The sequence below is a fragment of the Macaca nemestrina genome, chromosome 16, assembly GCF_043159975.1.
Source record: "Macaca nemestrina isolate mMacNem1 chromosome 16, mMacNem.hap1, whole genome shotgun sequence".
NCBI classification, from domain to species: domain Eukaryota; kingdom Metazoa; phylum Chordata; class Mammalia; order Primates; family Cercopithecidae; genus Macaca; species Macaca nemestrina.
The window spans coordinates 97,324,995-97,339,341 of NC_092140.1; the positions used below are offsets into that span (position 1 = coordinate 97,324,995).

At 42.6% G+C, this 14,347-nt stretch overlaps 1 protein-coding gene across 14 annotated transcripts in view; it reads right to left on the reverse strand.

Annotated features, from left to right (window-relative positions):
- Window positions 1-14,347, reverse strand: part of LOC105490184 (microtubule associated scaffold protein 2) — a 626,066-nt gene that overhangs the window by 446,513 nt on the left and 165,206 nt on the right. For 5 of the 14 annotated variants that reach the window (XM_071081501.1, XM_071081496.1, XM_071081497.1 and 2 more), the window contains one exon: window positions 4,783-4,837. The exons of the other annotated variants lie outside the window; for them this stretch is intronic. The gene's annotated coding sequence lies outside the window, so the exon portion shown is untranslated. The remainder of the gene's footprint in view (window positions 1-4,782; window positions 4,838-14,347) is intronic. 14 annotated transcript variants of the gene reach the window in all.

Sequence of the window (14,347 nt, forward strand, 5' to 3'; positions counted from 1 at the left end):
TAGAAATTTAAAAATTTAAAACCACTGTTTTCTTATGACATAATTAAACTATAGCAAAGTGTGAAGGTTTAGATGATTTTAATGAAAGATTAAAGCTACAAACTCATTAAAAAAATTTACCTTGTGATTTTCCCAGTTTAAATTGAAATTTTAAATTTAAGGAATCTAAGAGGATCACTGTACTGGATGCCTAGGAACACAACAGATTGGATGTTCTTGCTGAAATAACAGGACATCTGAACTTGAAGCTGAATCAGTGGGAGGAAAGACGCATATTTCTTGTGTGTTCAGAGACCAGCAGACCCCAGATTCACCAAGGGTTGAGCAGGCAGATGAGACTGCATCCCCTCCTGTCCCTGAGTTCAACGGATGAAGGATTTCCAAGAAAAGCTGAGTTACTCTAGTGAAAAGGAAGTCACAGCATCAGAAGAGAGTCACAGATTTCAACAAACAAACACACAACAGATTTAAAGACTGTCCAGTTGCCTGTGGAATGGCAACTCAGGATGTTTCTGAATTATCCAGCATGTTCTATCAGGTAGCGTGCTCCCTAGAAGACATAGCCCTCCTGTCATAAAGAGATTTAAAAAAAGAAATTTTGCATCGATGTTCATCAGGCATATTGGTCTAAAATTCTCTTTTTTTGTTGTGTCTCTGCCAGGCTTTGGTATCAGGATGATGTTGGCCTCATAGAATGAGTTAGGGAGGATTCCCTCTTTTTCTATTGATTGGAATAGTTTCAGAAGGAATGGTACCAGCTCCTCCTTGTACCTCTAGTAGAATTCGGCTGTGAATCCATCTGGTCCTGGACTTTTTTTGGTTGGTAGGCTATTAATTATTGCCTCAATTTCAGAGCCTGCTATTGGTCTATTCAGGGATTCAACTTCTTCCTGGTTTAGTCAAGGATCTAGAACTAGAAATACCATTTGACCCAGGCATCCCATTACTGGGTATATACCCAAAGGACTATAAATCATGCTTCTATAAAGACACATGCACACATATGTTTATTGTGGCACTATTCACAACAGCAAAGACTTGGAACCAACCCAAACATCCATCACCAAACATCCATCTTAATGACAGACTGGATTAAGGAAATGTGGCATATATACACCATGGAATACTATGCAGCCATAAAAAGAGGATGAGTTCATGTCCTTTGTAGGGACATGGATGAAGCTGGAAACCATCATTCTCAGCAAACTATCGCAAGAACAGAAAACCAAACACCGCATGTTCTCACTCATAGGTGGGAACTGAACAATGAGAACACTTGGACACAGGAAGGGGAACATCACACACTGGGGCCTATTGTGGGGAGAGGTGAGGGGGGAGGGATAGCATTAGGAGATATACCTAATGTAAATGACAAGTTAATGGGTGCAGCACACCAACATGGCACACGTATACATATGTAACAAACCTGCATGTTGTGCACATGTACCCTAGAACTTAAAAGTATAATAAAAATTTTAAAAAACCTGCCTATTGTCAGGCCTCTCAGAATGCCTTCACAATGACCACCATCCATACAAAGCAGAGGCAAAGAAGGTGCTGGAATGTGCCACCTTCTGCTTTGGATCATTGTTCTGTCATCTTGTGGCTACATGGTAACTCACTAATCTCATCTGTGTCCTTATGAGCATTCTAATGGACCTAAAAATAGAGGCTTGTAGCTTTGTTGGGAGGACCAAAGATATATATATATAAAACACACTTATTCCATGGGAGGTTATTAAATAAATGGAGTATTGCATTAAAAAAATATATGTTCAGATTCATTGCTATGTACCTGGTTCATTGGGCCACAGAAAGGAGTAATGCCCAGAGATGTAAGAATGAGTTTTGCTGCTGTTTGCTTTTATGTGTTCCTAACAGCATCTGGTGCAGAGTGCTCTGTGCCTGCAACTAAACTTTTGCAACTGGGAAGATCCTCCACTGGTACCTCACCATTCACCTGCCCACTCTCAGCCCCAGCTTACAGCTGCCCCACATCCACCTACCCTCTGGTTTTGCCCTACTCCCCTCTCCAGGAACTTGCACAGCCCCTCCATACAAGAGAAATATTTAGTCTCTGTTCTAGAAACCAAATCCCTACATAGTAAGGGACTGGTGAAAGTGTCTGAGTCAGAATTGCAGCTTTAAAAGAGCTAGCTACAATCAGATAAGAAAAGAATTGTTACAATGGGCCATCTACCAGAACATGGAAATAGTTTCATCTTCAAAACTCGAATGGCAATACTATTGCTTTTCAACACTACCTCCATGGAGCAAATTCCTACAGAGCAGATTCTGTGTTCAACGGAGCCTCACAAGACACAGAAGTACTTTGGTGCAGACTATGTCCTGGGTTAACAATACTAGCTCAGTTTTTGTGAGGAAGAAGCATGTTTGCAAGATATCGGTATCATTACTAGAGAATAACAACAGACGAAAATGTGCCTGGTTCACACGTGCTAAAGTCAGTATGGAGTTCCCTACTTCCTTGTGTCCAAGATCACGGCTGCACTTTCTCTGCCTGTGCCTCGCTTACAGCACTTAACCCCTTTCCATCCTTACTGCCCATGGTTATTCCTGTATATGCTTCCTCCTGACTCCTCTCCACCCTACTTTGTTCCCAGGACTTGGCTGCTCTAGAGGGCAGGGTCCTTGTCATTTAGCATCTGCAGATCCCTTTCTGTACCAGAACTTTCATACAACAGACACCCAACAGAACTTTCCCAAGTTCATAGATAAATTCATCATTTCCAATTTGGAGATGGGCAAGCACTGGGATCAAAGCCCTTTTTGTTCTTGCCCCTCTCCAGTTGCTGGGCCAGCACCACTTCCCCAAAGGACTTCCAAGCCCCTCTCTGGCCCACAGAAACCTGTGTGGGGCCCTCGACCATAATGCTGGTGGCTGAGCACTCATCACTGTCCACAGGAGCTCTGCTGCCAAAACTAGGTCCATTCACTCACCCTGTGTACATTAAGCATTGATGTGGTGGCAGAAGTGGCTGGGGTTGTAGGAACAAAGAAATGCCAAGACAAGAATCCTACTGCAGCAAAGGGTCTGTGAGCCCACGCTGATCTCCATGGCCTCACTGGCTGCACCATGGCAGGTACGAGATGTTGGAGAAGTCCCTCTAGAGAGCAGCCTGAGGTCCTCCTGCAGCACCTGCTCATCAAGAACTGGACACCTGTGCTCCTCTGAATTCCTATACATTTTATTTATTCCCTTCCCATGATCCTGATCACTTTCCACCTTGTACAACTATTCGCTACAGGCTTGTCTTTTCTTCTGTACTGAGCTTCCAGCTCCTTCAGACGAGGATCCCAGCCCAGTTCACCTCCATATCCTTCACAACACCCAGCAAAGGAGCTCACCACAGCAGGTTCTCAGTTTGTATTTGCTGAAAGAAACATGCTTGTTTAGTTGGCATCAAAATTAAAACCCATCACATTCTAGAAAACTATTATTGATTTAAATTTTTCTGGCAAGTTAAACTAACATGCTAAAATATTGTATTGGGCAATTTCTGACGATACAGATAGTCTAGAAACTACAAAGTGTTGCTTTTCAGTAAACAAAAGATCCACGTTTTCTTCTCACTTTTGCCGGCTTTGTTGTGAAGGTAAGAAATCCCATACTTAAAGGATCTATGTTACAAACATTCATTTAAAGACCAGAATTGTAAAAAGGTTTGTCCATTATATAAATAAGCATTTCATGAATACAACTACTCATTGGGAGTATTTTGAATATATAATACTATACAGAGGATGCTGCAGGACAAGATTTTCAAACTCAAATCAATTTAATAAGTCACGGCTGGTATTTTCTTTTTAATGAGACTATATAAAAACTATCAGTGTATTACACTTTCATGGATGAGAATTATTTTCTGAAATATTTTTCAGTGAATGCATGTACATGCATGTACGTGTGCACACATACATGTGCGTGCCCATATATCCTTTCTGAGTTGCAGACAGAAAATGTCAAAGCCACATTGTAGAATTATTTGTCATTATTTTGGGCTGGCAGGAACCAAACCAACTTCCTACTTTTGGGTAATTCTGTGTGGTCAGTCCTGGTGGAGGCAAGAAACTATACTCCATAAAAGTAGCAAAATGTGGGAGCTCCTCACCCTTTCTTTCCCCCGGGAAGGTGAGCCAGTGTTGGCTAAATGGGTGCTCTTACTTGGGCCTTTGAATCTGAAACACATGATACGAAGACCATGATGATGGTGAGACTAGATGAGAGACAGCACCTGTGGGCAGCAGCTGCAACCAAGAATGGCAGCAGAGCCATCCATGGAGGCTGTGCCAGGGCCACAGGAGCACCCTGCCTAGTTTGTTCTCACTGCCCATGCCCAGCGCTCCCTTGCTCTTGTCCATCACCCAGGTATCCCATGGCCTTCCTTTTCTGCACAAAGTAACCACAGAAGACTGCTGCTCACAACCAAAAATATCATGCTAAGGAGTCTGGCCCCTATTCTGTAGGAAATGGGAAAACACTGCATATTTTTAAACAAGAAGAATGACATCTGGTGAGACAGTACTAGGTATGTTGAATTAGAGACCAGAAACAGTTGGGGCAGAATAAATAGCTGGCCCAGACCAGGACTTGAATTAGGACACAAAGTGTTCAACAGGAATCCCACTTACATGCCTGAACTACATTTAAAAGGGGCAGACGTGTATAGGAGACGGAATTCAAGACTGTAAGCTGAAAAGATCCAGTGAGGCTAGCACAGACTAAGCGCATGGACTCCCTGGACTTGAATCCAGACTTACCAGCTGGATGCACTTGAGCTGGTTACTTGATCTATCTGTGCCTCAGTTCTGCCATCTGTAAAATGGGAACAATGATAGTACTTTACTCACAGAGTTGCTTCATGAAAACTAAATCAATTAATTTATGCAAAAGGCTTAGAAGTGTTAGGCACACAGTAAGCAGCATATAACTGTTTCTTAAATTAAAACATTAAAAAAAAAAATGTCCCATCCATTCCAATCTCTGTAGCAAAGCTGTTGCTTCTGGTCTAACTTGGGGACTGAACTCCCAGTGTGTTGCTCTTCTTGACCTATTTTAACTGTACTTTTAGTTGTTTATAGTTCTGTAGGGAAAGGCTTTCACAATAGGGTTGGTGCGCAATTGGAGTCTCATTGTTCTCACTGCCCATGCAGTATCTTACGTTGGTATTCACGAATGTATTCACTGCTAAAGTTCAAAGGTGCTCTATTACCTAGCATCGCTGGGGAACTAAGTGCACCAGATAAACTGATTTTCTAGCAACTGAAGCATATTTAAGAGCCAATGCACTTTAAAGTTTGAATTATGTTGAGAGAGAGCTTGTAAAATGTACTGTAGAATTCTCTAATTTCTGAAAGAGTGCATCAAAAGTAATCTAATATTTTCATGGTGACTTAAGGCGATCATTTTGAACATTGGTCACTGAACTCAGGCTGTAATAGCATGATGATCTAATGGAGGGGTTAACCACTATGATTTAAGGATCTGTTAGCTCCTAAACTATTTGCTCAAATATGACTGTATGAAGCCCTTGCATCTCACTTTTTACTTTAATTTTCTCTGCATCTGCCCCTGCTATTAACTATTACATCCTGCAACTATCACTACTTCAGCTTCAAAACAGAACTTTTCCTATTTTCTTATCATCTGGAACCACTTTGTAATAGATAATCAAATTCTGTAGAAAGCATGTAGTATATAGTATATATGCGTATATAGTGTATCAATTGTGGTATAAGCAGGGTATAAGCAGGTATAAGCAGAAACACCAGCCAAGAGCAGAAAACATATACTGTACATTTTGGGAAATCCACTTAGCCTACCGTCTAAAAACTGTTTCCAGATGTTTACTATTAAGACAGCTGAGGCTGCCAAAAGAACACGGTCATTTTGCTGAGTGATGAGTGACAGCTGAAGTGAAGGAAGGTAGGCTCTCCCTAAGCCCCAGACATATGTGTAATACAGCCCACTCAATATCTTCATTCATTTCCTATAACTGCTGTAACAAATTACCACAACTTACTGGATCAAGACAACACAAATTTATTATCTTGCAGTTCTGGAGGTCAGAAGTTCAAGATGGGTCTTAAAAAACAAAAGTCACGGAATTGGCAGGGCCGCATTCTTTCTGGACACTCCAGGAAGAATCCATTTCCATGCCTCTTCCAGCTAGAAGCTGGAGAAATGTATGTCACAAAATGTGAGATACAGAGGCTACCTGCATGCTTAGCTGTGGCCCCTTCCTTCAACTTCAAAGCACGTCATTCCAGCTTCTGTTTTGATCATCACATCTCCTCCTCTGACTGTGACATTCCTGCCTCCCTCTTACAAGGATCCTTGTGATTTCATTGGACCTACTCAGATAACCCAGGATAATCTCTCCAACTCAGTATCCTTAATCACATGTGCAAAGTCCCTTTTGCCACATGAGGGAACCTACTCACAGGTTTCAGGGACTGGGATATGGACATTTTGTGGGGGGCCACTGTTCTGCCTGCCACATTTGCATAGATGTTGAACAGATTTCAATCTTAACTTGCACAAAGCTAAGCTGCTGATATTTCTGCTCACTCCCACCACCTCTGTCCAAACCTGCTCTACCAATATCTGCCTGCATCTCAGTTGATGGCAAGCTCATCCTTCCATTCGCTCAGGGCAAACAGCCTGGAGTCACCCTTGACTCCTCCTTTTCTCTCACATTCCACATGCAACCTGTCATCACGTTCTGTCAGGTATCTTTTTAAAAACAGATCAGCATCTGACTACTTCTCCCAACCTCCACAGCCACCATCATCAAAGCTACCATCTTTCCTCAGTGAGATCCCTGGAACGATGTCCCAGATTCCATCCTGTGGTTTATAATGAACCCTATAGCTAGAAGGACCTTTTTAAAAATGGAAATTAGATCATATCACTCCTCTCTTCAAGCCCCTCCAGTGGCTCTTCATCTCACTAAGAATAAAAGCCAAAGTTCTTATGAGAAGGATCCCAGCAAAAAAGGCAAGAAAGAGTAGTTTTCCAGGAACTGAATGCTGCTCAGTGTGGCCTGAATAATGACTGTGAGAGGCAATGACAGATAAGCATGTGCATATGGGCAAGGGCTGGCACCCTCCCTACATTAAATAGCCTGATCCTATCCTAAGGACTGGAGAAAACTGCTGACAAGTGTTCAGCAGAACCGGGGAACAACCATCTCTGTACTTTGGGAACAGAGCTCTGGCTGCAGCCTGAGGACAGGTTAGAGTGGGCCCAGCAGAAGGAGACTGGGAGGCTATTGGAGGTATGCAGTAGTAAAGAGAAGACAATGGCAGCAGAGGGAAAGGAGAGTGAAAATATTTGTGGCTATTTAGGAGGCAGAAGTGGCAAAACTTGGTGATGGCTCAGATGTGAGGTCAAGGATGACATCCAGGTCCTGACTTCAGTGAATGGACCTGATATGTTTAAAGTGCTAAAAGAAAAACACTGTCGGCCGGGCACAGTGGCTCATGCTTGTAATCCTAACACTTTGGGAGGCCGAGGCGGGTGGATCACCTGAGATCAGGAGTTCGAGACCAGCCCGGCCAACATGGCAAAGCCCTGCTCTACCAAAAATATAAAAAATTACCCGGGTGTGGTGGCATGCACCTATAATCCCAGCTACTTGGGAGGCCGAGGCAGGAGAATTGCTTGAACCCAAGGGGTAGAGGTTACAGTGAGCTAAGATCGCACCACTGCACTCCGGCCTGGGCAACAAGAATGAAACTCCATCTCAATAAAAAAGAAAAAAAATAAAAACACTGTCAACCAAGAATCCTATGGCCAGCAAAACTGTCCTTCAAAAGTGAAAAGAAAATTAAGACAAAAGTCAAAGATATTCAGAGTAACCAAGGCATGAAATCCACCTAAGTATCCATCAACAGATAAATTGATACAGAAAATGTGGTAGATATGCACAACAGAAAACTATTCAGCTATTAAAAAGAATGAAATACTGTCATTTGTAACAACACGAATGAACCTGGAGGACATTATGTTAAGTGAAGTAAGCCACACACATAAAGACAAATACCACATCATGTCACTCATATATGGAATCTAAAAAAGTTGGTCTCATAGCAATAGAGAGTAAAATAGTGGTTACCAGAGGCTTGGGGGGATGGGGCAGAAGAGGATGAGGAGAAGCTAGTCAATGCGTACAAAGTTACAGTTAGGAGGAATAAGTTCTGGTGTCCTATTGTACAGTAGGATGACTACAGTTAACAATAATATAATGTATATTACAAAATAGCTAGAAGAGAGAATTTTGAATCTTCTCACTACAAAGAAATGATAAATATTTATGACTGATTTGCTAATTGTCCTGATTTGATCATTACACAATTATGCACATACTGAAATATCACATGGTACCCTAAATATGTATATTTGTCAATTAAAAGTAAAACTTTCAAGAATTAAATAAATAAATGTAAGCCCTGTGGAAACCACAAAAAAATCAACTATAGAATATACATAAATGAAAATGAGAAGGAACGAAACTAAAATATTTCACTACAAAGAAAATCAACCAAGCAAAAAGAAGATAGTAACACATGGTACAAAAATAGACACATAAACCAATGGAATAGAATACAGAATCCAGAAATAAAGTCACACATGTACAGCCATCTGATCTTCAACGAAGTCAATGCGATAAGCAATGGGGAAAGGAATCTTTATTCAATAAATGATGCTGGGATAGCTGGCTAACCATATGCAAAAGAATGAAACTGGACCCCTACCTTTCTCCAGATAAAATTAACTCAAGATGGATTAAAGATTTAAACATAAGACCTCAAACTATAAGAATCATAAAGAAAATCTAGGAAACACCCTTCCCTCAAGAGGGACCTAATTAAACGAAAGAGCTTCTGCACAGTAAAAGAAACTATCAATAGACAATGCACAGGAGAATAACGAAATAACGGGCATGGGCAAAGATGTAAAGAAACTGAAACACCTGTGCATTGTTGGTAGGATTATAAAATCGTACAGCTGCTAGGGAAAACGGTATGGCAATTCCTCAAAAAATAAAATAAAATTAGAATCACCATCTGATCCAGCAATCCTACTTCTAGGTATACAGAGAAAGAACTGAAATCAGAATCTCAAAGAGATACTGGTATACTTGTGTTTACAGCAGCATTGGTCACAATAGCTAAAATGTGAAATCAACCAAAATATCTCTCTATGGATAAATGGATAAACAAATATGATATATACATGCAACGAAATATTATTCAGCCTTTAAAAAGAAGAAAATTCTGACACATCCTGCAACACGGAACTTTGAGGACATGACACTGAGAGAAAAAACAACAGAAAAGCAAATACTGGTGGTGACAACAAATACTGTATGATTCCACTTACATAAGGTACCTAGAGTCATCAAATTCACTGAAAGTAAAATGGTCATTGCCAGGGGCTGTGGGGAGAGAAGAAAAGTTGTTTAACAGGGACAGTTTCGGTCTTGCAAGATGAAAGAGTTCTGAAGATGGATGTGCTGATGGTTGCTCAACAATGTGAATGGAGTTAATGCCACTAAACTGTACGCTTAAAAATGGGGAAGGCAGAAAATTTTATGTTATGTGTATTTTACCACAATAAAAAGAAAATTTCAAATATGAGCAACTAGGACTGGATTGTCCAAAGGCCCAGGGGAGCTTGCGAGGGATGGCCAAACTGAGTCTTAGAAATGGTCAGGCAAAACCCAAGCTGTTGGAAGTGGCCGTGAACCACTGAAAATACAATTATTAAGGAAACAGTCATTAGTGCCTTCCCGGAAGTATGCAAGTGTGAGATACGTTCACTGTGAAATCTCCCTACTTCTAGTCCATGTGCAGCCATCAAAACCATCTCTCCTCATCCCCCACCAGCTGGAAAAGGCTGCTCAGACTACGCCAGTCCTAGTTCCCTCCTTCACCTCCTCCTCCCTCCGGCAGTCCTCATATCTGCTGTCTTTTGGCTCTGAAACCAAACAGTAACATCAACTTGCCACCATGGAAAAAAGATTTGTTGAAATAGCAATGTCTTTCTTTCTTCTATTTTCCCTTTCTCCATCAACCTCCCCCAAGCAGCCTCCGTGATTCCCAGTCCCTAGGGAGCTTTGTGACTGCAGAGGAGGAACTGCTGATAAGACACTTCCCTTCCTGGTTTTGGTTTCCAAATGCTTAAGCCCATGGAGGGGAAAAAAAGTTTCAGGCAAGAAGAGGTGTCACTGTGGGAACTATAGAGAAGAGAAGGGAGATTGAGAGAGTCCCCCAGAGTAAATTTCCCAGGCCCACAAAGGAGCGGACTGTAGTTCCTAGAGGTAGGCAGGATCTGTGCTGGTTGCTCTCAAAGCCAGCTGAGCCTAGAAAGGGAGGAGTAGCTTCAGCCAAGCCTAGGCTGGGCTCCAGGACTGCACAAGTTCCCAGGTATAGAGGCAGAATCACACTGGCTGATCCTAAGAAACCCTTGACATCTCAGAGGTAACTGCTGTAGATCTGAGACACAGGACCAGAGGGATGTCCCTACTGCCTGGGTGCTGCCTCCAACCCAGGACCTTTACACAAAGGGGAAGGAGGGAAAAAGTGGTAAAAAGTAGCCAGGTTTAAAGCTCCTGCTGGCCCAGAGCAGGAAAAAAGGCTCACAGTCGAAATTAAATCAATTTTTTTTAAAAACTGAAGAGACAAACCGAAGTTTCATAACTGGTATACAACCTCGATGGAAAGAAAATAAAGAAAACAGCTGGGACAGGGAGGACAAGTCTAACCTACACACATGTGACCCTGTGATGTTTATTCACATTCTATCCCACATGGTCAAGAGCAGCACAGACCCTAACTGCATACCTTAACATAGCAGCAGTCTTAAATGAGCAAAAATTCTTAAAAGTCTAGCCCTCAAGCATGCACTGGGTCACCTGCCTCATCTTGTTCCTCTGCCCAGCAGCAGCAGCTTGTAAATACGCGAATGTGATCATGACAGTTCTCCACTAAGCAGTTCCCTCTTGCTCTTAGAGCAAAATGCACACTCTTGAGCAACCGTAAAAGTCCTTCACTCTCCAACCAGGACTGAACTTGCCAATACCATCCCCCCATCCTCTCACATGGACTCAGTCTCTAATCACATAGAAAAGAGTCAGTCCAGGCCAGGTGCAGTGGCTCAGGCCAATAATCCCAGCACTCTGGGAGGCCGAGGCGGGCAGATCACGAGGCCAGGAGATTGAGACCATCCTAGCTAACACGGTGAAACCCCGTCTCTACTAAAAACACAAAAAATTAGCCGGGCATGGTGACGGGCGCCTGTAGTCCCAGCTACTCGGGAGGCTGAGACAGGAGAATGGTGTGAACCCGGGAGGCGGAGCTTGCAGTGAGCCTAGATCGCGCCACTGCACTCCAGCCTGGGAGACAGAGCGAGACTCCGTCTCAAAAAAAAAAAGAAAAGAGTCAGTTCATAAACATACCAGCTCCTTCCAGAGTCCCAGGCCTCCAACATCTCCCTGGCTTGTAATTCCCCACACCTCCAACCCACCTTGTGCCTGGCACACAGTAGTTCGTAGACACATGTTAAACGAGTGACTCACTCAGTGAAGCCCCAATCCACAAGACATCTTCCTGCCAGTTCACAACACCTCCCAGGCAGCAGAAGATTCCAGTACCTCCTCCCATACAAGCCCTGGTTAGGAAAGTAGAGTAGGGAGCCAAGGGGCCAGGCACACAGGTCAAATCTGACCCCGATAGGCATTTTATTTGACCCTCACAATGTCATGATTTAAACTTATTATCAATATGCACAAATCAGGGAATTCTGCAAAAAAACAACCCGAGGCCTGTCTTAAGTCAGAGAATGAGACAACCTGGCATACGTGGCCCTGCAATCCCACACAGCAGCTGGCTCTCTAGAGAGCTGCATGGGCTTCCCTGTTCACCCCATCCTCACCCCTCATACTGTCTCCCCAGCAGAAGACATGAGGGGGCTGCCATCCACCCTCGTCCTCCCAGCCAGCCTCTTGTGGGCCCTGTGGACACCTGTAGAGAGGACTGCTGGAGCAGACGACCCAACCCTCATCAAACTGTGACCCAGCTTCACAGACTCCTCCATTCCCATCCTCAACAAGTCAAATCTAAGCATCTTCACACCTGTGACCTCCTCCTTCTTAGAGTTTGCTGAGGGATAATTTTCTGGGCTTGGGAAGTTGGCAAGGGACTTTGTTAATGAGGCCAATTTTGTATTCAGTGTCTTGGCTGTATGTCTGAACTATATATGCTCCCCTAAAATTTCCTCATACATGTATCCCTTATCTAAAAAGGGGTCACTATCTTGGCCTCATTTTCATAGCTCCTTTCACTGAGTGAGTCTTGGGCAAGATGAGAATTCATCTGCAAATGCCCAAATTACTAAGCAACCATTTTCCCCAGCCTGCCTGGACTCTGTGGCTCTTTCATATATCAACAGCTGACACGTGTGTAGATTCTCAGCTCCCAGCACTCCACCAGCTTCACAAATTTTATAAAGCATGCCCAACAGAGCATCTTAAGTTACCAGGAATCAATAAAAATCTCCCTCAGCAGACAGGTCTAAGCCAATGAAACTGTTGACAAGAAAGCATTTGCATCTCTTGATTAGGAGCTAGTCCAAAACCAATTGACTCAAAGTACAGCCAAGTTGGTTTACAAACAATTGCCTTTGATTACAAGGAAAGCTAAATGAGCAACATCTTCCTGCTGGAAAGAGGCTTATTCTCATATTAAACTAATATTTTAGACATGAGCTTCCATCACTTCACGCTACATTAAATTCAGGGGGGAAACAGAATTTTATTTCCCCCCTGAATTATTCAAAACCTTCTGTAATTTTTAGTAGACATAAATATACTCCCCTTTAATAAAACTGCTCCCTCTGAAGAATGCCTCAGGTCTTTGTCTACTCCAAAGGCAACTCTTTGAATATCTGATAATTAATGGACTTTTAACATTTTCGTGTTAAAAGGGATAATTACATTTTTGAAATAACTGTCTATATTCAGTGAACACTTTGTACACTCGGTTTACTAAAAGCTTCGTTAGTGGCGCTATACATTTAGATTTCATTGTTCTTCCTGATCTGTTGGCTCACAAATCCATTTCTCTAGTTTTCTGTTTTCTCCAAAATGAATTAATAACTTCTCTAGTAGTACAGTAGGGGTAGAAATGGAAAGGTAAAGTGATTCCTAAAAGATTATCACTAATGAGTATGACACTTTTGCTTTACAACACATCTGTACAAAATGAATTCCCCGGGAACAAACAGATTTTCAGAAGCACAAAGACGTGATGACATAGCCAGGTAGGTGCATATGTCATTGCCACTTTGCAACTAGAAAAGTTAAAGACTAGCTGAGCTCAAGTCTTGGACATCATGAAATTCTCCATTATTCTTGCTGCGGTATCCTCACACCCCTAATGTAACATAATCCATATACATCCTCACTTTTGTCCCTCCAGTCCCAGAAACAGAAGTTCCCTATACATGGATTCTTACGCTATTTCTTCCTGTCTCTATCCTAATTGCTAATTCTTTCACCTTCTCAACATTGGCTGTAAAATGAGATCACTTTTTCATTTTAAACAATTCTGCTACCTGGGTCCCTCCTCCAGACATTCTGACTTCATTGTTTCAAGGTACGGCCTGGGGTTTAGGATTCTCTGTGCACAGCCAAGGTAGAGAGTAATGCAGGATCTATCCCCCTAGCCCAGAAGTCACAAACTCACAACTTGTGTGCCCAAATGGCCCGGTGATATGTGCTTTTTGTTTTTTGGTAGAAAACACAAAAACTTTACCGTTTTAACCATTCTTAAGTGTACAGTTCTGCAGCATTAAAGACATTCACATTGGTCTGCAACGGGATGTGTGCTTTTTATGGAAGCACATGTTATTTTAAACGTGTTTATAAGTTGGCACATTTCACATAAAAATCCAGATGTGTGGACTCTGGCAACAGAAAGCTAATATGGTCTCCCAGCAGCAGTCAGCTGGGACAGGATGGTGGTGGCCCCCTCTAGGCAGGGCATGTGTCTCAGGGTTGGCCCCCACCCCAAAGTTGCTTCCAGCCTGGTTCCCACAATCTTTACCTTAGTCTGTCAGCAGGGGCAAGCTTCCTCAAGCCTCAAAGTGTCCTGTCTTTTCATCTCATGTCTCTTTCTAGCTGCCCAACCCCATCTCCTTCCTCTCCCTCATCTCCTATTTATTCCTCAAAGCCCTGATATCCAGCTTTCTCCCCCTCTACTAGGCTGAAACAGCTCTCGTGAAGATCAAAGACTTCATGCTGCCACTGTGCAATGCGAC